This window comes from Bos mutus, chromosome 12 (assembly GCF_027580195.1).
Source record: "Bos mutus isolate GX-2022 chromosome 12, NWIPB_WYAK_1.1, whole genome shotgun sequence".
NCBI lineage: Eukaryota > Metazoa > Chordata > Mammalia > Artiodactyla > Bovidae > Bos > Bos mutus.
This window is the reverse complement of record NC_091628.1, coordinates 82,125,265-82,148,819: the sequence shown is the minus strand read 5'-3', so window position 1 is coordinate 82,148,819 and position 23,555 is coordinate 82,125,265. Positions and strand designations below refer to the sequence as shown.

The window sequence follows — 23,555 nt, the reverse complement described above, 5'->3', positions numbered from 1 at the left end:
CCAGCCATGGGGATTCTCCAGGCAAGAATACTGGAGTGGGTTGACATGCCTTCCTCCAGGGGATCTTCCCCACCTGGGGATGGAACCCAGGTTTCCCGCAGTGCGGGCAGATTCTTTACCATTTCACCAGGGAAGCCCAAGAATACTGACGTGGTAGCCGATCCCTTCTTCTCCAGGGGATCTTCCCAACCCAGGAATCGAACCGGGCGCTCCTGCATTGTAGGCGGATTCTTGACCAGCTGAGTTACCAGGGAAGCCAGGAAAACTTCTCTAAGGCGCCAAATGGCCAGGGCGCTGTAGCCGGTGGCCGTCAGGGGTGGGTGCCCTCCGGATCTAGCCGAGGGTGGTTTTTCCTTTGGAACCTGCCGCCAGTCCTTTGCCCTCCATGTGTAGAGGGCCCATCCAAGAGGAGAAGAAAGGGCAAGACCCGGGGCTGAGGATGGGGGATGGAGGTGTAAAGCGGTAGCTCTCAGCTGGAGGATGGGAACCATTGACTTTTCCCTCTTAGGTCCCTGCCTGCTGGGTCCTAGAATCTTGTTCCCGCCTCCTTCGAGTTCCCGGAGCTCCGAGGCCCCACAAGAATCTGTAAACAGCTGACCTATTCCACTCCTTTCCCGTGCGCGGGCATCGCTCGGGTCCCCGGAGGGGGCGTGGAGGAAGCCGGGCCGCGGCGGGGGAGGGGAGGTGACCACTGCCCCTCCGGGATTAAGTCCCTCGTGGCCCAGGGTGGTGCCGGAAGCCCGCTCCAGCGGCCCCGGGGAAGGGGAGGTGCTCGTGGGTCCCCGCACCGCGCCGCGGCCCGCGCGGAGACGGAAAGTCCTAGGAGGTGGGCTCACGGGCGGGGCTCCCTCTTGAACAACCACAAGCACGACTCGCGGAGTCCCGATCCTGGCCGATCCTCCGCCAGCGGCTGGCGGTGTCGCCCGGGTGCTCGTCTCCCGCGCCCTCATCTCGCTTTCGACCGCAGCGGCGGGACTGGCGCGTCCCTGCTGGCTCGGCGCTCTCCCCGGCGCCTCTTGCGTTCTGGCCGGGCGGTGGCCGAGCGGCGAGCCCGGCTCGGGCCGCAGGACCAAGTAAGGCGCGGATCGGAGGTGGGCTCGCCGGGCCGGGGAGGGCGCTCGCGGCGGGCGGCCCCTAGGCGCACCTGCCCCCGGGGCGGAGCGGAGCCGGGGCGGGGTGCGGCGGCTCGCAGGGCGCGGGCGCGGACGCTGGAGGGGGCTGTGGTTCTCCTGCTGTCCCCGCGGCTCGGGCGGCGCGGCGCTGGGGCTCCCCCGCCCCTCGCCGAGGGGCCGGCCCAGGCCCGGGGAGGGGCTCGCCTGCCTTCACTTCCCGCTCGCCGGCCTGGAGGCGGCGGGGCCGGCGCGGGCGCAGGGGGCTGCGGGCAGCGCTCGGCTGGCGCGCGGGGCGGGGACGAGGCCGCCGCCCGCTTTGCGCCGCTCCTCCCCGCGCGAGCGCCGCTCGGCCCGGCGTCGAGGCGGCCATGGCGACCCTGAGCCCGCTCCCCACCCACCCCGCCTGCTCCGCCCTCCCCTCCGCCCCGCGCCACCTTTGATGGCTCGGACCTCGGCCGGCCACCGCCAGCCCCGTGCGCGCGTCCGCGCCGCTGCCGCCGCCCGCGGGTATTAATAGCCGAGCGTCCCCGCCGCACGCGCAGCCGGAGCAGCCGCGCCCTCGGCCGCCCGGGGCTCGGAGCTGCGGAGCCCGGAGGCCGGGAGCGGGAGTGGGAGCCGGAGCCGCCCGCGCCGTGGAGGTAGGAGGCGCGCGGCGAACAATGACCGCGGCGGGCGGGCGGGCGGCAACTTGTGCGAGTCGGGCGCCCGGAGCCGGCCGATCCGGGCGCGGCTGGAAGGAGCTGCGTGGCCCGCGGGTCCTGCCTGCGGGAGGTGTGGCGAGTGGCATCGGGCTTTCTCTTACTAAGGCGGGAGAGTCGCCCTCCAGCCAGGCAACAATAGCCGGAGCTCCGGGGCCTCAGGGCCCCGCGCCACCCCTTGCGCCCTTCTCTCACCTCGGCGGACTCGAGCCGCGGGCTCCGCGCGCGTCCCTACTCGCCTCCCCCCGTCCCGGGGCGCCCTCCCCCCGCTTCCTCCCATCCCACCCGGCGCGCTGACAGCGCCCGACGCGGCTTCCGGACCTCCGGCCGCAATCTGGGCTCCCGAGGCCGCCCGCGGGCCGGGGGGGTGGCCGCTGGCGCGGGTGCTCGCGGCTCGCCCACGCACGGCGCGGGGACCCCGGGTGGGTGACAAAGAGGAACACGCCCTCTCGCCGAGTTGCATTTTTGTCCCTCGTTACCGCCAGCCTTTATGGAGACCAAAGTTTTCTCCCACCCCCTCCCCCCCTTTTTTTTAAAGCAAAGGACACAGATTTTTGTGGTGAGCTTTTCAAAACAACTTCTGATTGTGGTTTTACGATTTAAGTTCCAGAAACTTTAGCTGTGTGATCCGGCCAGACCCTTTGAGAGTGTGTGCATGTGTGTGTGTGTTTTATTCGAGGGGGAACACGCGTTCCCGGGCATCAGTCTGGATGTCGTGTCTGGCCGTGGGAGCCCAGCTCTGAAATCTGTGCAGAGTCTCCCAGAAAACGAGCGAGGTGCGACGCACGAAGAACTGAGGACCCTGGTTATCAGATCCGCCGCTTGAGATGCGGAGAGATTGCCTCGCATCTGGAACAGTTTAGCCGGCTCAGCCTGTCTCTGTGATCCTTCTGGAGTACCATGGTGGCCTCTGGCTGTTTCATTTTATGGTCCTGGTTAATGTCTTGCTTGTTAGTTTCCCAGGTTTGACTTGCTCAGCCCCGCCCTCCTCTGTATTACTGTTCCACCCTGAGCCATGGCTTTTGGGGACCCCCATCTCTCCCACCCCGCAGGCAGCGTCTTCAGCCGGAGCCAAACCCCAGCCTAAACCCCGTGGGTTAGGTTCACTGTGCTTTGCGCCTGGTGACTTGGCCAAGCCCATTTCAGAACATCTTCCAGCATTGTCTTGCTTTTCTTACTCAGTCTAAACCGGACAGAAAGCAGGATGAAAGGCTTTTTCGGTCCTGAGAGCTTTGGGACATTTACCTTAAAAATTGTCCTCACTGTTGTGATCAGGCAGGCCCTTCTGAAGTCTCCTGCTTTTGGCTGTCTTCCACATTCCACAGCCTTCTGGTTGGGGCTTTACCTTTAGCCTTTCCGTAGGGTTGGTCTTCTGGGTATGATAGTTTCTGACAATGCTCTTCATGTGGGCTCAGCATCCACATGGCTCACTTTATATTCCTGCAGCATCCTTGTGCAGCAAGGCACCAATATTGGAGTTACTCCAAGCACAAGGGAACGTTTGTGTTTTTAGAATGTCTGGCTAATAGATCTGCTTCTGGGTAAAATAAATAGACACATGATTGGCCAGTGGCTGGCTTCCTGGGCGAAGTGTTGGTGGAAATAGTAAGCTGCTAGCCTAGCGCTTCCCATAATCTCTTCTTTCTTCTTTGTGGATGAGAAACTTGAAATACCTGGTGATGATGTAGCTGTTCTCCATAGGGTCACAGACTCAGTGGCTTGCCCCCTGTAAGTTGGGGTGTGGTTTTTCATTCAAGGAGGGCTTCCCCTTTGGGAATCCTGAAGCGAGTTTTATAGTGTCCCTTTTCACACAATTAGTCTTTTCCTGGAATTTTATACAGGGATTGAATTCCCTAGGTCATAATAGAATACTAAGGCTACTCTGTGGCCAAATTTACCGAAAGGAGACTTAAAAATCTACCTTAGATAATTTTCTTCTGGTGTATTGCAGTTTTGTCATAATTATCTTAAGACTATGAGGAGCTTGGGTGAACATTTTTGTTTTGCTTTTTATTTAAAAAACTGTTGGAGGAAATGGTTTCTAAGAAGATAAGAATTGAATATAGTATTGAAAGGGTTACTTTTTTAAAGTGGAATTCATCCTTTAGCATTCACTGAACTCTAATAGTCATAGAAGAATTTAATTCATTTGGAGAATGGTATATATTTGTAAGGATATATAAATATATATGCATGTGATAGACATCAGAAATGAACACCTTTTTCCATCCTTGAGGAGGTTAGAGAACACTAAAGAAGAGATGGGAGCCCAGTTTTTGCTTGCTGAACACTTTAGGAAAAATGGAATGTGGGTTTCCCAGAGGATGAGGGAAGTTGTGTGAATTTGTAGGTACTTGGCTGATGCTTTGACAGCATGGTGAACCAGGCATTTCAAACAAACCTTTTGCAACTGACCTTGCATATTGCAGAGAGCTGCTTAGTGTTTTTGAGAAAGGCACTTTCCCCTTGAACTGAAGATGCTACAGATAAGAGAGGAGCTCTTGTAATCTCGGTGCTTCCCAGGTGGTAAAGAATCCACCTGCAATACGGGAGACCTGGGTTCGACCCCTGGGTTGGGAAGATCCTCAGATCCCCTGGAGGAGGGCGTGGCAGCCCACTCCAGTATTCTTGCCTGGAGAATCCACTGGACAGAGGAGCCTGGCGGGCTACAGTTGTGGGGTCGGAGAGTCAGACACGACTGAGCGACTGAGCATGCACTTGTAATCCCAAAGTACAATCACTGGAGTCCTTTCCGTTGATACTTTGAGTGCCCAGGTATTCCAGGTGTTGCTTACCATTGCTGGGAAGGGATTTTAAAGGTTCTTGTGGCTGCACCTCTCCTCTTATTTGGTGCTTTGATTGAAAGGAGGGCTCACCAAGCCTGACTGTTGAATGGGCAGTGGTGGAGCAACTTGTTTTTTCCCCCTTGCTTTGTAATGGTTAGAGTTTCTGCTGTGGCCTCACTTCATCATACAGGCCCCTCACTCTGTTTCCGCCAGGTTACTGCCTTAACCACTTCCACATGTCGGGCAAGATCAGAGCCCAACGGTTTCCATTCAAATTACTAGAAATACTGATTTCACCAGTCCTTTTATGCCAAATGCCACCTTTGTTTTTAATCAAGAAGCCCCCGAAACTGTTTATTTGAAAAGTGGAGAAACTGTCTTTTAATAGGCTTCCCTCCTCCAGGTTTAAGTCAGTTAAAAATATTTTGCCAAGTGGATACTTTGAGCAAAAGGGAACAATTGATACATGTTAAATGCCCAAGCTCTAAGCCTTTGATACTTGTGAAATAAACCAGGGACCATAGGCTACAAGAGGCCTAAAAGTGAGCGCATGCTCAGTGCTGCCCATGAACTCAAGGCAGTTTTCTTATTTAACGTGGGATGGAAATTAGAGACAGACGGCAAGATTGGCAATTAAATTAATATGAGAATTCATCATTTACACTGAATTAATTTCATGTGTTAGATGGTCATATTTGTGCATACATTTTCAAACAAAAGGGCCCTGGGCCAAATTAGATTATCTTTTTTCTATTATGTAAAATTCCACATCCACAAGAGCAACCGCACTCTGTGTAGACTTTGGGCTTTCCGTAACGGTATCGTGTAAGAGAAGACATAAATCCAGTATTATGATGCCTTTCACTCTTTGTTCTCATCATACTAATTCAGGATCTGCTATTTAGTGCATGGCACACAAGAAATCTTTGCTAAATACTTGCTGAGTGAATAAATAAACCTCATTTTCATGTCCTTTCAAGTTAGTCTTTAACATTTTTAAGGGAAATCTGATATTAGCCCTGACAAGTTGTTGTTCTCTGGGAATTTGAAAATTTGATATTTGGTTTCATTTCTGTTTTGATCTGATTTAACCATTGAAGCTAACCTTTAAAGTCAGGTATTGTAAAAATATACAGACTCATTTTTAAGAAATCCAACACAAAAAAGCATGAAGAAGAAAGTACAACCTACCTGAAAAATTTGCTTCTGGGATAACTTTCCTTCTTCCTGAGATGTTTTTTGAAAGTTCCACGAATGAGCATTTATTGGGGTGTGTGCTTGTGTCAAGTTGCTTCAGTCGTGTCTGACTCTGTGCAACCCCGTGGACTGTAGCTTAGCAGGCTCTTCTGTTCATGGGATTCTCCAGGCAAGAATACTGGAGTGGGTGGCCATTTCCTCCTCCAGGGGAATCTTCCCAAGCCAGAGGGTAACCTCAATTTCTGTGGGCCTTGAAATCTGTTCCAGAATGATGAATTAGCTGGGTGTGCAATTCTGGATTATTGCTTCTGTGTTAATCCACTGTTTTATGATCCATTTGTTGTTGCTGTTATGTCCGCTGTCAGGCTAATTGTTATTTGTAAATAGTCTCGTCTTTTCTCTCTGGCCGCTTTTAAGACCCTTTGGAGTTCTGCAGTTTCACAAAGCCTAGGTGTCATTTCACCTCACCTTTTATTCCTCTCTCCTCCTCCTTCCCCCTTCCTCCGTCCTCTTATCAGTGTGCTCCTTTCTGCTGCCCAGAGTATTTCAGTGTCTAGATGTGCTTCTCTTTGTTGGTCTGGTCACCCTTGGCCACTCTGGTTGTTTCCAGTCTGGGCTGTTATGAATAAGGCTGCTAAGAACATTTGTGAACAAGTCTTTGTGCGGAGATCTGTTTTCCTTTTTATTGCTGGGTCTTATAATAAGTGTATGTTTATAAGAAACTGCCATCTGTTTTCCAAAGTGTTTGTACCATTTTACATTCCCGCCAATGATATACGAGTGTTCCACTTATGTAATCCTCATGAGCACTTGAAATTACCCATCTTTTTCATTTTGGCCATTCTGGTGGATGTGTTAGTGGTATCTCCTTGTGGTTTAATTTTATATTTCCCTGAAAGAGAAGAATAGGTTTTCCTGTGCTTTTTGGCCATTTGGCTATCTTCCTTCGTGACGTGGCCATTCACACTTTGTTCTTTTCCATTGATTTTTGTCTGATTGTTTCATAAAGCTTTTGAGTATAACTGACATGTAAGAAACCGCACATACTTAATGTCATCTTATTTTACAGTTATGAGAGTTCTGTGTATATTCTGCATACAAGTACATTGTTAGGTAAATATATTACGAGTATGTTCACCAGGCTATTTTTTAACCTTCTCCTTTTTTAATGGTATCTTTTGAAGAGCAAAATTTATGAGGAAAACATTGTACACGGTCCACTTATTGAGCTTATTAAAGGTCAGATAATTTTTTTCAACTTTGGAAAAATAGCACAGTTTTGTGTGTAAGACATACACTAATATCACTCTGTTCAGGAGGTCAGACCCCATTTACTTCATGCAGTTCTGATCTTTCCTAACTGAAACTGAGTTGAAAGGACATGAAAATGGAAAAAAAAAAAAACCCAAAACCCTGCTTGTTTTGAAAAATCTGAGGAAACAAGGGGTTTAAGATTGTGATCAAATAAATAGATTTCCAAAATTCAAAATTGAGTTGTTTGTTCTTTTAGCACACAGAAGGATTGTGGAAAAGAAGTATTTTCAAAATCAATACCAAAAAATGGAGCCCTAGGAAAAAGCAAGATGTGACATTCTAAAAAGAGGTCAGGATGGCATATGTGGGTGCTTGTAAAAGGCGTTTAGTTTTCCTATTTTGGTGTGAATTTCATCGTGTTATTTATGTATTCTCCTCATTTTCTGAACTGGATAACAAGGGTTGTCAGATCAGAAAGCATGTTTTCCTGATTTTTGTTTCTCCTGCTCATAGAAGATAAATAAATATTGCTTGACTTGAATTAAAATTTGTGTCATGACTGAAACAGAAACAGAGAACAGACTTGCGGTTGCCAAGTGGGAGGAGGGTGGAGAGGGATGGATTGGGGGTTTGGGGTTAGCAGATGCAAACTGTTATACATAGAATGGATAAACAAGGTCCTACTGTAGAGCACAGGGACCTCTATTCAAAATCCCGTGCTAAACTGTAATGGAAAAGACAAATACATACATACATAAATTTAAAAATTTTTGTATTGAAAACTCCATGACATGTTAGGATACCGATGTTAGAGATTGGTATTAAAGATAAGAAGAGTTGGGAATATAGATATTAAGATGAGACAGATCAGCCCTTCTGTATGTTGTCCATCTTTGTGATGTTGGGCAAGTTATTGGTGCTCTTTCCCTAAAACCTCAAGGGGCCTTCAAGAGTGCATTTATCTTCAGGTGATAGAATCTTTGACTTATAGCAGTGAAAGTCACCAATTGCTGTTACTGCTACTGCTAAGTTGCTTCAGTCGTGTCCGACTCTGTGTGACCCCATAGACGGCAGCCCACTAGGCTCCTCTGTCCCTGGGATTCTCCAGGCAAGAATAATGGAGTGGGTTGCCATTTCCTTCTCCAATGCATGAAAGTGAAAAGTGAAAGTGAAGTCGCTCAGTTGTGCCCGACTCTTTGCGACTCCATGGACTGGAGCCTACCAGGCTCCTCCGTCCATGGGATTTTCCAGGCAAGAGTACTGGAGTAGGGTGCCATTGCCTTCTCTGCAATTCACCAATTAGTTGCCTCAAATAATAAGAAAGGAAGGGGTCCCTGGTTCAGTGTCTCAGCTCACAGTATCACCCAGGACACAAGTTCTTTCTGTCCTTCTACCCTGCCGTGCCCAGCTTGTTGCTTTCTGTACCTAGGCTTGTCGCCCAGAGGTTAATGATGCTGCTGCAGCCTGCTGAGCTGTTACGGCGAAGGGCTGCTACAGTTCCATGCTGCTTAGTGTCACCCATTTGTTGTCATCAGGAAATGATGGCACGGCCTTCTTCACACTCCTTTTGTCCTTAATCAAAGTGCTTCTCAGAAGCCGCTGACATTTGGTGGTCTTTGAAGAAGGATCTGGGGAGTGTTTCTGTACTCTCACCGAGATACCCGATAGCCGGACTGAATGTGATGTCTGGAATCACAGCAGCCGTGTTGTGATCAGCCTTGGGATGACGGCAAGAGGATGATGGGCTGAAAGACGGAAGCAGAGTTCTTGTGGGCATCACTTAGGCACCAATCTTCCTGCACCTGGAGCTTAGTATACTAAATAATAAGTTTTGTATACCAAATAATGCCAACCTGGACTTAGTGTATTAGACAATAAATTTACCCACTTTCTAATTCTGTTCTTCTCATCCCAAGCATCTTGACTGATACATTCATCGGAAGACTTTGTCTTTCTTTTTAAAAAATGTCTTTTTTGGTCTGCTTTTTACAAAATGAAGTGTAGTTGATTTACAATATTATGTTAGCTTCTGGTATACAAAATAGTGATTTGATGATATTTTTGTAGATTATGCATCATGCTAGGGTTATTAGAATATTACTGACTGTATTCCCAGTGCTATTCATTGTATCCCTGTGACTTTATTTTATAACAGATCATTTGTATGTCTTATGCTCTTCACCTGGTTTGCCCATTGCCCCACCCCTCCTCCCTTTCAGCAGTTTTTTCTCTGTACCTGTGAGTCTGTTCCTGTTATATTTATTCATTTGTTTTTTAGATTCCACATATAAGTGAAAACATACAGTATTTATCCTTCTCTGTCTGACTTATTTCACTTAGCATAATTGTTCCCTGTAGGTCTATCCATGTTGTCACATGGATAAACTGTCCTTCTTGATGGCTGAGTGACAGCCCATTGTGTAATATCCCTGTGTTTTCTCTATCTGCTCTTCAGTCAGTGACCATTTAGGTTGTCTCCATGTCTTGGCTATTGTGAGCGACGCTTTAGTGAACACAGGGGTGTGTGTTTCTTTTTAAATTAGTGTTTTCGCTTTCTTTAAGTAAATACCCAGGAGTGGAAATGCTAGATTGTGTGATAGTTCTATTTTTGATTCTTTGAGGAGCCTGCGTACTCTTTTCCATAGTGTCTGCACCAATTTATCAATATATTCCCACCTCCAGCGCTGGAGGGTTCCTTTTCTCTACATCCTCACCAATACTTGTTATTTCTTGTCTTTTTGATGAGAGCCATTCTGACAGGTTGGAAGACTTGATCTTTCATCTGCCCTTTGACATTATCTATGAGAAAAAGAGTCTCTTACTGTTAATTATGTGGAAAGTGGCTTAGTAATCATACCAAGTTGCTGTGAAAGATGAATGATTTTTAAGGACTGTAGGTATTTGATAACATGTGAGAATCTGGTCACTATATCTGCATAAATTTTACCTTTTCCTCTCTTGATGGCCTTGCAGGACATCTACTTAGAGCTGACCATTTGGGGTTTGGATTAGGAGATTTGTGAGGCCATTATTAATCAGAGATTAATGTCTTTCTTTATAATCTTGCCAAATCTTTTGATTATCTGGCATGAAATCTTATTGAGGGCCAATGTTATTAGTAGAAGGAACTGCTTGAAAATGTCAGGATTTGGGTAAACTAGAGATTTACTACATTCAAAAATTAGACACAGGTATTTATGACCCTGTAAAGAAAGGTTGAATGATTTTATGATAACCTTAATCCAAGCAAATGAATTGAATGGAAAATATCCAAGTGAAGAACTTGCAGAATATAGAATTAGAAGATTCCAGTCTATTTTCTTTTGATTGATACAACCTTTAAGAAGAAATCTGGTCATCCCCCCACCCCTTACTATCAGGATGGTCAGGTGACAAGAGTTAATTGCATATTCACTCACATTTTTTTTTTTTACTTCATTTTGTGTGAGGATTTATCAACTCAACAAGTATTTGATTGACTAGCTGTGTTAAATTACTAGTTAATATTGGTGCCACAAAAATAGGGCCCAGTTCTCTGCTGTCAGAGTGTAGCATCCAGACCAGATTGGAGAAGTTTTCTAGATAATTACAATATGACAAGAGCTTTGCAAAAGGTACTGTAATGGTGGAAGTGTTCAGATATTAAGATATTGGATTCTGGTTGAAAGTTGCATTTAAGTTGAGCTTTCAGTAAAGAAGTGTGTTTTTGTTAACTTGTTTGCTCATTTTAGTATTCCCTTTGTACTCTACTTTTTGTAACAGGATTAGAAAAGTATTCATGTATCAAACAGTAAGTAAAAATTCCTTGCAATCCTGCTGGTCAGAATTTGTGAAAATTAAAATTTGATTTATTTCCATTTGATTTTTGGCATATTCAATATATTCCCAGTATTTGTCTGTCTATAGACAGACATACTTTTTTAAAAAATTGTGAGAACAATGCGTGTATAATTAGAAGCCACTTTCCCGCCTTAACCGCTGAGTGTTTTCCATATTGAGTTTTCTTTGAAATGAAAATTTTAATGACTTTATAATGTTCCCCTGTATAATTCTACATAATATACCTAACATTGCCCTTTATTGGTCTTTTTATTTTTTTGCTTGCAATATTTGACTGCTGTAACCATCTGTATATAAATCTATGGAAAGAGGGTTCTTTTGTTGCAAGGGGCAGACACCCACCCACCTTGAGTCGTAAGAGAATGGGGAATTTGGTAGCTCTCAATACCAACCCCAGAACGGGCCAAGGTGAGTCGTCTCAGGAATCGAGACCTGGGTCTGAAGACTCCAGCCACGTGTGGGATTGGCTTCGTGTTCCTGGTTCTCTCCACTGGCACTTGGGACAGTTCGCTGGTGATGGTGGGGCTGCCTTGCGCGACACAGGAACTGTAACATCCATTGTTGTTTAGTCAGTCGTGTCCGACTCTTTGCGACCCCATGCACTGTAGCCCGCCAGGCCCCTCTGTCCATAGGATTTCCCAGGCAAGGTTACCAGAGTGGGTTACCATTTCCTTCTCCAGGGGATTTTCCTGACCCAGGGATTGAACCCATGTCTCCTGCCTTGGCAGGTGGATTCTTTACCACTGAGCCACAGAGGAGGCCCATAGCATCCACGGCCCCACCTTAAAAGTCAGGCAGCCCCCACCTCTACCCCCCGTCATGCTGGCGATTAGTCATACCTTTGAACATGTTCCATTCCCGGGGATGAAACGTTCATGCCACTCACGCTGGGATTGAGACTCACCAAGTTGAAGTTTGAACCCCCATCTCCACCCCTCCAGGGAAGGACTCCTGTTTTGGCCAGATGAGGGACCCCTCTTGTGACGGAGGGGTGTATAAGGATGGGGTGGGGATGGGGAACTGGCCTTTCCAGGTGGATAAGATTGACACACAAAAATAAGGGGAAATAACTTTCTGGGGGAGGGCCCAGCGGGGAAGGAGGGACAGAGACAGGAAGGAGGTGCACCGTCCACACCTCCCGGGGCTGTGCCGAAGCTGGAGGATTCCCATCAGGACAAGATTGATGTCCATGCACCGAAAGCTGCAGTTCTAACCTAATGGTCCCTTGTGAGGGGCGCCACCGTGGTTAGATATCAGCTCCAAACAACCCTCCTCTCGCTTATATTCAGACACACCATCCAGAATTCAAGGAAAGAGGTGGAAATCGATCAGGCTTGCTCAGGGTGAGTCTACAGCAAAGCTGGCCCCTGCAGAAGCCCACCAGGCAGGCTGGGATGGGAGCTGTGCCTCTACACTCTTTTCTTATCACTTGTGACAACTCTCGAGGTGCCCCCTGCCTTCTTGAATTCTGGCCACGCTGGGTCTTCGTTGTGGCATGCAGGCCTTCTCTGCTTGCAGCCCTTGGGCTTCTCTTGTTCCTGGTACATGGGTTTAGTTGCCCCGTGGCGTGGAGGATCTTAGCTCCCCAATCCAGGGATTGAACCTGCACCCCCTGCATTGGGAAGATGAATTCTTAACCCCTGGACCATCAGGGACGTCCCATGTGCCCCCTTTCTCTGTTGTTGGTCAGAGGCACTTAGTAAGCAAGGATGTTAGCTCCTGGCAGCCCTAACCAGTCCCCAGCAGACAGGACTGTTTCGGGACAACCGTATGTTGAGAGAGAAGATACCCATATGTGACCCAGCCAAGCCATGCCCGTTTTGCTAATTCCCGATCAAAGCAGTGTCTCTGTCTCAGTTCCATTGGCTTACCATTGGAGATTATCCACAGAAGTTTTGGCGAGCCCCCAGGGCAGTGCCGAAGGCAGCTGCTGCCAACGCCGGCGGCCTGACTGGTTTCATCTGCAGTGTAGCTCGCATCATTAGTTAGTCCCTGATGTGTGGATTTTGCCTTTTCCCCCAGAGTTCATTTCTGGAGATCAGGAGCTGTGTCTCAAAACTTCTGATCTACTTTCTGGCTACTTAAAACAGAGCCTTTCTTTGATGGATTAATGAGGATCTTATCATAGGATCTCAGGTAGCTGGAAAAATCACAACTCATGTGAGTCTCAATAACTCTTCACAAGTTTCTCACAAAGGTCTGTCGAGCACCTTTTACCCGGAGGGCACGATTCCTGAGATTGACAACAGTGAAGAAAACAGGCCGAAAAATCCTCGTCTTCAAGGGGACAGTGTATATATATATATTTTTTGGTCCAAATTGAGACATTTTTGACACTGAAAGGCGCTAACTGCCTGGGTGTCAGAACAAAAGGCGTCTAAGTGGATGGTCACCCTCGTGCTCAGAGAGGGGCCCAAAGTGTGTGCATGCGTGCTTAGTCGCTCAGTTGTGTCTGACTCTTTGCAGCTGCATGGATTGTAGCCCGCCAGGCTCCTCTGTCCATGGAATTCTCCAGGCGAGAATACTAGAGTGGGTTGCCGTGCCCTCCTCCAGGGGACCTTACTGACTTGATTGAACCTGGGTCTGTTGAGTCTCCTGTATTGGCCGGCGGGTTCTTTACCACTGAGCCATATGGGAAGCCTGGCTCAAAGCAGGGTGTTGGGGTGGGGGTGGGGGGGCTGGTTTTCCCCTGAGGCTATCATGTGCCCTCAGGATAGTCTGGGTCTTGTGACTTCAGGGACCCCATCATTCACTCACTGGACACATTTATTGAGAGTCCGTGAAGTTGTGTTTGTGTCCTCCTAAAAGGTGGTTTGCTCCCAGGCAAGGCTGTTTGCAGGGACATACAAGTGGGAGGTTTGTCCTCTGGAGGAAAATAATGAATGGAATTGTTTGAGAGACTGTGGACTCCTGAGATACAGATCAGCAGATTCCAAGTAACTTCCTTGTAGAAGTCCTTTTGACCAGCATTTTTTTTTTAAGCTTTGAAAATCAACAAGGCTCTAGGCCCTGAAGGTGATTTAACAAGACACAGTTAAGGGGAAAAAGGAGTTGAGATTGCTTTGGAAGGAAATCACACATGCATTAAATTAAAAAAATATATATAGTAAAAGTGCCCTCTCTGCCTCCTGTAGCGTTCTGTGAGTTTTACCACGTATATGGATTTGTGTGACCAACACCACAGTCAGGATATGGAATTTAAAAAAAAATAATTGTATTTATTTTTGGCTGTGTGTGGTCTTTGTTGTTGCATGGGCTTTTCTCTAGTTGTGGTGAGCCGGGCTACTCTCTGGTTGTATGGGTGTGCGGGCTTCTCGCTGCAGTGGCTTCTCTTGATGTCAGTCACAAGGACACGTGGGCTTTACATGCAGCTTGTGGACTCACTGGTAGCTCCCGGGCTCTAGAGCACAGGCTCAGGAGTTGCTGCACGTGCGTGGTTGCTCTGTGGCATGTGGGATCTTGCCGGGCCAGGGATCGAACCTGTGTCTCCTGTACTGGCAGGCAGATTCTTTAACCACTGAACCCCCGGGGAAGCCCCAGGATATGGAACATTTTGAGCAGCTCAGAAAATTCCCAGGTGTTGTTCCTTTCCTTGGGTTCACCTTCCCCTGTCCCCTTCCGCCACCCCTGTTAACTGCTCACCTTTGCTGTGTCACTATCTGTTCTTTTTCAGACGTCTTATAAGTGGAATCACAGTGCGTGAACCTTTTTTGAGACTGGCTTCTTTCACGCACTCACACAATGTCTCTGAGATTCTTCTGAGTTGTTTTTAACGTCACCCTTTTCCTTCAATTGCCGAGTACTGATCCGTAGTATGGATGTACCACGGTTTGCATAGGCATTCACTTGTTGAAGGACGTTGGGGTTGTTTCCAGTTTGGGGCAAGTGTGAATAGAATGGCTAAATCAGCAGCTGCTAGAAGCTTTCATGTGCAGGTCTTAATATGGGTGTGATTTCTCACCGGGAGGTGCCCAGAAGTGGAGTCCTCCCCAGCACGTGATGTTGTCCCTGCTTTTCACTGAAGCCATTTGAACAGGTGTGTACTGGTGTGTCAGCATGGCTGTTTATTTTTTTAACAAAACATGCTGAGAAAACATCAGTATACGAGGGGCTTATTCAAAGATATTGACTAGATCCTTTCCTGGGCTACCTGGTGGTGGTTTAGACACTAAGTCGTGTCTGACTCTCTGCGACCCCGTAGACTGTATCACCTGCCAGGCTACTCTGTTGTTTTGCTGAGAAGTTTCACTTTCATCTCAGGTTCAAAGGATTTGTTAACAAAATAAGCCACTTGTTATATACAAATAAATAATACCAGTATTTATTAGAGAATTAGGACTCCCCTGGTGGCTCAGATGGTAAAGCATCTGCCTACCATGCAGGAGACCGGGGTTTGATCCCTGGGTGGGGAAGATCCCCTGGAGAAGGAAATGACAACCCACTCCAGTACTCTTGCTTGGAAAATCCCCTGGATGGAGGATCCTGGTAGGCTACAGTCCATGGGGTCGCAAAGAGTCGGACACGACTGAGCAACATCACTTTCACTTTCATTAGAGAATTATCTGGCTTACTTTCAATATACTAACATGAAAAGAGAAACAGCAGAGGGTACTTCACCAAATTGGGTTTAGACCAACACTCAGACTCAAAGAGCTCTGGGAAGTCCCGGGACACAGCACATCTGGAGTCTCAACTGGGAAAAGGTCCCAGGCAGCACATTGGCTCTGTGGGTGAGACTTCAAAGATTGCAGTTCGGTTCCCCGTTTATAATCCTGGAAGGAAAACTGATATCATCATCAATCTGTGAGCAAATAGCAACTCTGGTGTCATGCTAATGTTGTTTGTTTTGTCTTGAAGAACTTGGAATATTGTTCCGCCTGAGGCTTGGTTGGCCAGACCCCCTCCAGGGGCTCAACAATCTCAAGACTATCTCATCTATGGTGCGGCTAGTCTTGCACTCACAGCAGGCAGTCACCCACAGTCAGGGCGTCACCCACAGTCAGGGCAGTGTCCTGGCAGGTTAGAAGCAAGGTCAGAGGCCTGTTCTGCTTTGTCTCTGAAGCCTAAAGAAGACTATTTAATTTCCCTAACATCTGTCTATGGGATTTCCCAGACAAAAATACCAGAGTGAGTTGCCATTTCCTTCTCCAGGGCCTCTTCCCAACCTAGGGATTGAACCTGTGTCTCCTGCATTGCAGATGGATTCTTTACTACTGAGCCACTACGGAAGCCTACAGGCAGAGGCTTAATAAACTCTGTTAGCTGCCCATTTTGGGAAGGGATGAATCAAAAAGAGCAATTGTGTATATGAAAGCTGAGGCTCAGAATGTAACAATGCCAGCAAGAAATAGAGGTAAGTAGCACAGAGTTGGACACGACTGAAGCGACTTAGCAGCAGCAGCATGTGGCATAAATACTTAGCTCAGAGACCTGATAGGGTGTGGAGGTTTGATTTGAGTATCTTGTTAATTCTCTATGTGAATATACAGTGATAATGATTAAAAGAATTATAGAAGCAGCTGAAAGGCAGTGGCGACCTGGAGGAAAGAACACAGGCTTCAGGGCCTGGATTCCTCATCTGTGACTGTGTGACACACTACTCCAATTTGAGTGACTTATGTCAGTAGACCCAGGTTCGATCCCTGGGTCGGGAAGATCCCCTGGAGAAGGGAATGGCAACCCACTCAAGTGTTCTTGCCTAGAGAATTCCATGGACAGAGGAGCCTGGCGGGCTACAGTCCGTGGGGTCACAAAGAGTCAGATGCTACTGAGTGACTAACCCACACGTCAATAGTAAATACTGTCTTTCACAGCTTCTCTGGGACAGGACTCTGGGAGTGTCTTAGATGGGCAGTTCTGGCTTGGATATTTGCAGCAGAGATGTCAGCTGGGGTGGTAGGGTCTGTTTCCAAGGAAGCGTCTCAGGTAGGCTGCTGGAGTATCCTTACAGCATGGTGGCTAGGTTGTCCCAGAGCGAGTAGTTCGTGAGGACCAAGGTGGAAACTGCCATGACGTTAATGACCTAGACTGGGAAGTTCTCCTTGGTTGCTTCCACAGATTCTTGATCACACAGGCCAGCCATGATTCAGTGGGGGGTTGACTACACAAAAGTGGGGGGTGCCAGGTGGCAAGGGTCATTGGGAGCCATCTTGGAAGCTGGCTACCATGGGACTGAGGGACTTGTGTTACACCCTGTGTTATAGAACAGGAAGAGACAGACTTGGGAAACGGACTCCTGGTTGCCAGTTAGGGTGGGGGGGGCGGAGGGATAGTTGAGGACTTTGGGAAGGACATGTACACACTATTTTTAAAATGGATCCCACCCCCGCCAAAAAAAGAAAACCCCACTGGATAGCACATGGAACTCTGCTCAATGTTATGTGGTAGCCTGGATGGGAGGGGGTTTTGGGGGAGAATGGATACATGTTTATGTATGACTGAGTCCCTTCACTGTTCACCTGAAACTGTCACGACATTGTTATTTGGCTGTACCCCAATACAAAATGTTTTTGGTGTTAAAAAAAAAAAAATGAAATCCCAGAGTCGGCGTTAGCAGATCCACAGTTGATGGTGAGGGTCAAGGCCTGTGGCAGGGGAACAGTGGCTTTTCCCTGGGTGCTAGGTACCTTGGCAAAGACTCGAGGTTGAAAAATTGTCAATTTTTCAAGAGGTTGAAAAATTCTCCTGGTGGTTTGATTCCTTTTATTTAAATAATGCCTGCACTTTGCTGTAGGAAGGAGAATCTGAGAGACACAGAGGTGGTCTGTCTGCTCACTGTGCCATGCTGTTTGGGTACCACTTTCCTGCTTATCCTGAGGAGCTAACCAGGGTAGGCATCATTCTCTGTTCTCACTTGCTGTCTTTCCCTGGCATAGCTCAGTGCTAGGAATGGCCCTCACTTCTACCAGCTGAAGATGCAAATAAGAAAAGTCTAGTGGCTGAGACTCAGGACTCCCAATATAGGGGTCCCAGGTTCAATTCCTGGTCAGGGAACTAGATCCCTCTTGCCGTAACTAAGAGTTTGAATGCCAGGACTAAGCCTGCATGCTGCAACTAAGATCTGGCATGGCCAAATAAATAAATATTAAAAAAGAGAGAGAGAAAAGTCCATCACCAGAGTGATGGTAGGGAAAACCCATCAAAACCTATCTCCAGAAAATTGCTTGATAGATCAAGCAATAGATAGATAGATAGATCGCATGGGCTAGAAGTCCTTCTAGGAATCATATTCGGCTTCTTCTTGGAATCAGGATTTGGGCTTCCAGTTTTAAACCAGGTGCTGTGTTAGACTGCGGGCTTGCACGTTTGTTTGGTCCTTTCTCAATGAGGAAGATGTTGTCCCCGTTTTACAGAAGAGGAAGCTGAGTCTTAGATTTCTGGGTAACATGCCCACGGTCATACACCGTGTATCAGTGAAATCAGGCTTTCCTCAAGTCCATGCTCTTTGTGACTCAGTTAGGGATCTTCTCCTAGTACAGCTGTAGGCAAGCACACCAGACTAGGGCGACGTGAGATAGATCTGCAAGTTCAGGATCAGGCACTCTTTGTTTTGTTCTTGTTCTGTCAGCCAGTCTTGTCTACCTCTTGGGGACCCCATGGACTGCAGCAGCCAGGCTTCCCTGTCCTTCACCATCTCCTGGAGTTTGCTCAGACTTATGTCCATTGAGTCCGTGATGTCATCCAACCATCTCACCGTCTGTCGCCCCCTTCTCCTCCTGCCCTCAGTTTTTCCCACCATCCAGGCCTTTTCCGGTGAGTCATCTCCTCGCATCAGGTGTTCAAAGTATTGGAGCTTCAGCTTCAGCATCAGTCCTTCCAGTGAATATTCAGGGTTGGTTTCCATTAGGATTGATTTGATCTCTTTGCAGTCCAAGGGACTCTCAAGAGTCTTCTCCAGCAGCACAGTTCAAGCCTTGCCTGGTGGCTCAGATGGTAAAGAATCTGTCTTTGTTTAACAGTGTATTATTTTGTTCGTGGTTAAAAAAAAAAAAAAAAAAACTTTTATTTTTAAAAAATTGATTAAAAAAAGGTGATCTTAGTTGTGGGTTTTGGCATCCCTTAAATTTCACATCCAGGGCCATGCCTCGCTTGCCTCACCTTGACCCCACACAGCCAGTGGCTCTGGATGTGGAAGAATGAGGAAGGTCTGATCAGCTCACGGGAGTTCAGCATCCTTTTCAGCATTGTGATACTATTTTATTTTCCCTTTTGAGACATTTTGGGGGACGAGTCACCCGTCTTAGAGGACACGTCTTGGCCCTTTGCAGTCGCTGCTCTGTCCCTGCTTGACACAAGTGTTTGGTTCCAGGGTTACTTCCAGAATTTCAGCTGTGAGACCCTGACGCCCAGGCCTAATGAAAGCCTGTTAGAGTTTCGGAGAGTGGTGTTTTGTCACTCGGCGTGGATGTTTGGGAGCTGCAGCAGGAAGGAGATCTGCTTTCAGCTTAACAGCCACATGACAAAGGACCTGTGCCATGAGGCTTTCCCGGGCGCCGATGCCAGCCTGGCAGTGAGTACTGTCGCTCTGCTGGCAGGGCTTGTGTGGTTCAGGGCTGTGGCTGCTCTAGCCTGGTGCAGGGGATGGCTGCCTGCTTCTCCCTTGCGTTGCTTGCAGAGTGGCTTGGGTAACCCGAACAGATCATAAGCCTGGCCTGATGTATTTCACATGGGAATTAGCTGTGCTTCCCTGAATCCTTTTTTTTAAACAAAGCTTTTTAAAATCATCTTGTTTCTTCTGCATGTCTCTTTTTTAATTGTAAAAATAATAGGATTGTTGTAGAAACTTTGAAAAGTGAAGAAGGGTGGTTTGGCAAATACACGTACTCACACACGGATTGTTCTCTTCATATTTGCCTTACATAGTTTTCTTTCCTTTGGTTATTAAAAAAAAAAAAAGTTATTTTAAGAGCAGTTTTAGGTCCACAGCAAATGGAGTAGAAAGCAGAGTTCCTATATACCCCTTCCTCACCCACTACCGCCCCCATTACCAACATCCAACATTTTCCTAAAATTTAGATTTTTTTTTACTGTTTAATTTTTTTCAACTTTATAATATCTTGTACATTTGTTTTTTGAATTTCTCCCCCCTTAACGTTGCTTCCATAGTCCTTAAACTAAAGTGGTTAAGTTCAAAGGTCTCATGAGGTCACTTCCTGTTGACCTTCAGAGCCCAATGCAGTTGGGCTCACAGTGGGGGGGTGGGGTCCTTGGATGACCTCTGGATGACCCTGGATGACCTATCATGTGGAGATTGCGCAGAATGTCCTTATAAGGATGTAGGGGCCTGATGAAGACTCACTGCTTCTGCCTGTCTTATCTCTAGATTCTTTTTTCCTCATGGCATTTGTGGGCAGGGGGCTTGGGATCTACTTTCTATTAGAAGTGTGTAGCCTTCCTCACGAGTTAGAAAATAGAACTGTAGTCCTAACTCTGACGGATGCTTCTGGAAGTGAATACTGCTCCGGGGCTCTCCTGCTTGCCAGGTTGGGGGTTTGAAAGTGGTGCAGGATTTCCAAAAGAAGGGGTGGGTGAGATCCGGGAACACGACTGCCTTCTCAGTGGTGTGTGCTGGGAAGAAGCACCTTTCGCTGGTGTACCTGTAGACACTGGCTTAGTTTGCTCCTTTCTGTGGGACTGCTGCCTAGCACAGGCTGTGGCCATCGTCAGCAGCCATTAAATCTTTGTCGAATGAAGAGAACTGATACCCTCTTTGGGGCCTTGTTGGTAAAATGACCTTGAACTTCTTAAACCTGAGCCGACCTTCTCACCAGCTGTTGGGCTCCCATGGTCTGTAAAAGCCTTGAATTTATAGTCGTACGTTGATGGCAGATCTAAATTTACTCCTCACCCTGCCCTCTAGACAGCATGTTAAAAAGCAGAGACTTTACTGTGCCAACAAAGGTCCGTCTAGTCAAAGCTATGGTTTTCCATTGGTCATGTATGGATGTGAGAGTTGGACCATAAAGAAGGCTGAGCACCGAAGAATTGATGCTTTGGAACTGTGGTGTTGGAGAAGCCTCTTGAGGGTCTGTTGGACTGCAAGGAGATCAAACCAGTCAGTCCTGAAGGAAGTCACCCCTGAATATTCACTGGAAGAACTGATGCTGAAGCCGAAGCTCCAATACTTTGGCCACCTGATGTGAAGAGCTGACTCATTTGAAAAGACCCTGATGCTGGGAAAGATGGAAGGCAGGAGGAGAAGGGGACGACAGAGGATGAGATGGTTGGATGGCATCACTGACTCGATGGGCATGAGTTTGAGTAGACTCCGAGAGTTGGTGATGGTCAGAGGAGCCTGGTGTGCTGCAGTCCATGGGGTTGCAAACAGTCCGACACGACTGAGCGACTGAACTGAATTGAACTACCCTCTAACACTGTCTGCTTTAGCATCCCCGTCCTTTAGCTTCTGGCCTTGGTTTTAGCTTCTCAGACACAGGCCTGCTTAGCCTCTTGGAAAGTTAGAGATGCTTCATGTTCTGTGAATGGCAGAGATGCCTTGCACATCAGGTGCTTGACAACAAATGCTCACCTAGAGGAGAAAACTAACTTGTTTGGGGGCCATGATATCCTACGTTAGTGGTTTGTACATTAAACCTAGGATGGTCTTTTCTAATATTCTTAATTACCCCTCTTTAGCTGAATTCTGAGTAAATTACTGGATAGTTTGAATCTATGAATAATGCCATTGGCAGCAACTCCAGAAATAGTCTTACTTTTTAGTGAACAGTAAGTGTACCTAATCGCCTTTAAGACTGCGGGGGAGAGGAGTGAAGAAAGGATGAGGAAGTTGCCATGTGGGTATTTTGCCTCTGTTAATATTTGTTGATTGGCTGGCTACCTAGGCCAATTTCTTTTTTTTTTTAACTTTTTATTTTATATTGGAATATAGCTGATTAACAATGTTATGATAGTTTCAGGTAGACAGCAAAGGGGCTCAGCCATACATATGCATGTGTGCATTCTCCCCCAGATAATTCTCCTCCCTTTCAGGCTTTGGCCAATTTCTTTTTGTAAATAACGTTCATTTATATATACATATATATATATATTTTTTTTAAAGGGTGTCATTTGTCTTAACCAGATGAAGGTCGGTTGACCATCTGGACTCTGTTTGCCTGACTGGTCAGCATTTCAGGGACCCTTGTTTTTGTGGAAGAAGACATTTTCAGTTGAGACTGAAGGAGGCGGAGAGTCTGGGGTGCTCTTTGTGGGTTTATGCTGAAGTGTCTTGATTTTTCCTCACCGAATCTCTTGACTCCTTTGATTTGTGTTTGATTACACAACAGACGGACACATCGGGGACTTTCCCTTTGTCCACACGTTTACCTGCTGCTGTGAATCCAGTGGAAGCGTTATGAATCTTCATAGAGCTTAGGTTTTAGTTTAACATGAACCAAGTTCATATTCTTAATTGTTCTTAGGGTTGCAGACCGGACTTCACCGCCAGCGTAGCTTCCTGCTCTATCCTCCGCTGTGCATTGTGTGTGGAAGGAAAGTCTCCTCTGTCTCTCTGAGAAGAGCTGGTCTGGCAGGCCAAGAGGTTCCGTCAGGAATTGTATTATTCATCCTCAAAATACTTTGAAATTTAGTTTGAATTTTAAATTCTTTTTGACTTTGGTAAAGAATAGATACATGTATGTATATAACTGAATCACTTTACTGTATACCTGTAGCTAACACAACATTGTAAATTATACTTCAATCTTTTTAAAAAGGTGGTTAAAAAATACTCAAAAAAAGAATTAAAAAAATTTATTTTATATAGGAGTATAGTTGACTTTTTTGGAAAAGACTCTGATGCTGGGAGGAATTGGGGGCAGGAGGAGAAGGGGATGACAGAGGATGAGATGGCTGGATGGCAGCACTGACTCGATGGACGTGAGTCTGAATGAACTCCGGGAGTTGGTGATGGACAGGGAGGCCTGGTGTGCTGCGCTTCATGAGGTTGCAAAGAGTCGGACACGACTGACCGACTGATCTGATCTGATAGTTGACTTAGTGATTCAGATATATACATATATATACTTTTTCAGATTCTTTCCCACTATCAGATCAGATCAGTCGCTCAGTCGTGTCCGACTCTTTGCAGCCCCGTGAATCGCAGCACCTCAGGCCTCCCTGTCCATCACCAACTCCCGGAGTTCACCGAGACTCACTTCCATCGAGTCAGTGATGCCATCCAGCCATCTCATCCTCTGTCGTCCCCTTCTCCTCCTGCCCCCAATCCCTCCCAGCATTAGGGTCTTTTCCAATGAGTCAACTCTTCACACGAGGTGGCCAAAGTACTGGAGTTTCAGCTTTAGCATCATTCCTTCCAAAGAAATCCCAGGGCTGATCTCCTTCAGAATGGACTGGTTGGATCTCCTTGCAGTCCAAGGGACTCTCAAGAGTCTTCTTCAACACCACAGTTCAAAAGCATCAATTCTTTGGGGCTCAGCCTGCTTCACAGTCCAACTCTCACATCCATACATGACCACTGGAAAAACCATAGCCTTGACTAGACGAACCTTTGTTGGCAAAGTAATGTCTCTGCTCTTGAATATGCTATATAGGTTGGTCATAACTTTCCTTCCAAGGAGTAAGCGTCTTTTAATTTCAGGGCTGCAGTCACCATCTGTAGTCATTTTGGAGCCCAGAAAAATAAAGTCTGACACTGTTTCCACTGTTTC

General features: G+C 47.1%; 1 protein-coding gene across 2 annotated transcripts in view; it reads left to right on the top strand.

Moving 5' to 3' along the window:
* Positions 1-1,326: 1,326 nt before the first annotated feature.
* The window catches only part of FARP1 (FERM, ARH/RhoGEF and pleckstrin domain protein 1), a 314,477-nt gene continuing 292,248 nt past the window's right edge, over positions 1,327-23,555 (top strand). For both annotated transcript variants that reach the window (XM_070380802.1, XM_070380803.1), the window contains exon 1: positions 1,327-1,750. The gene's annotated coding sequence lies outside the window, so the exon portion shown is untranslated. The remainder of the gene's footprint in view (positions 1,751-23,555) is intronic.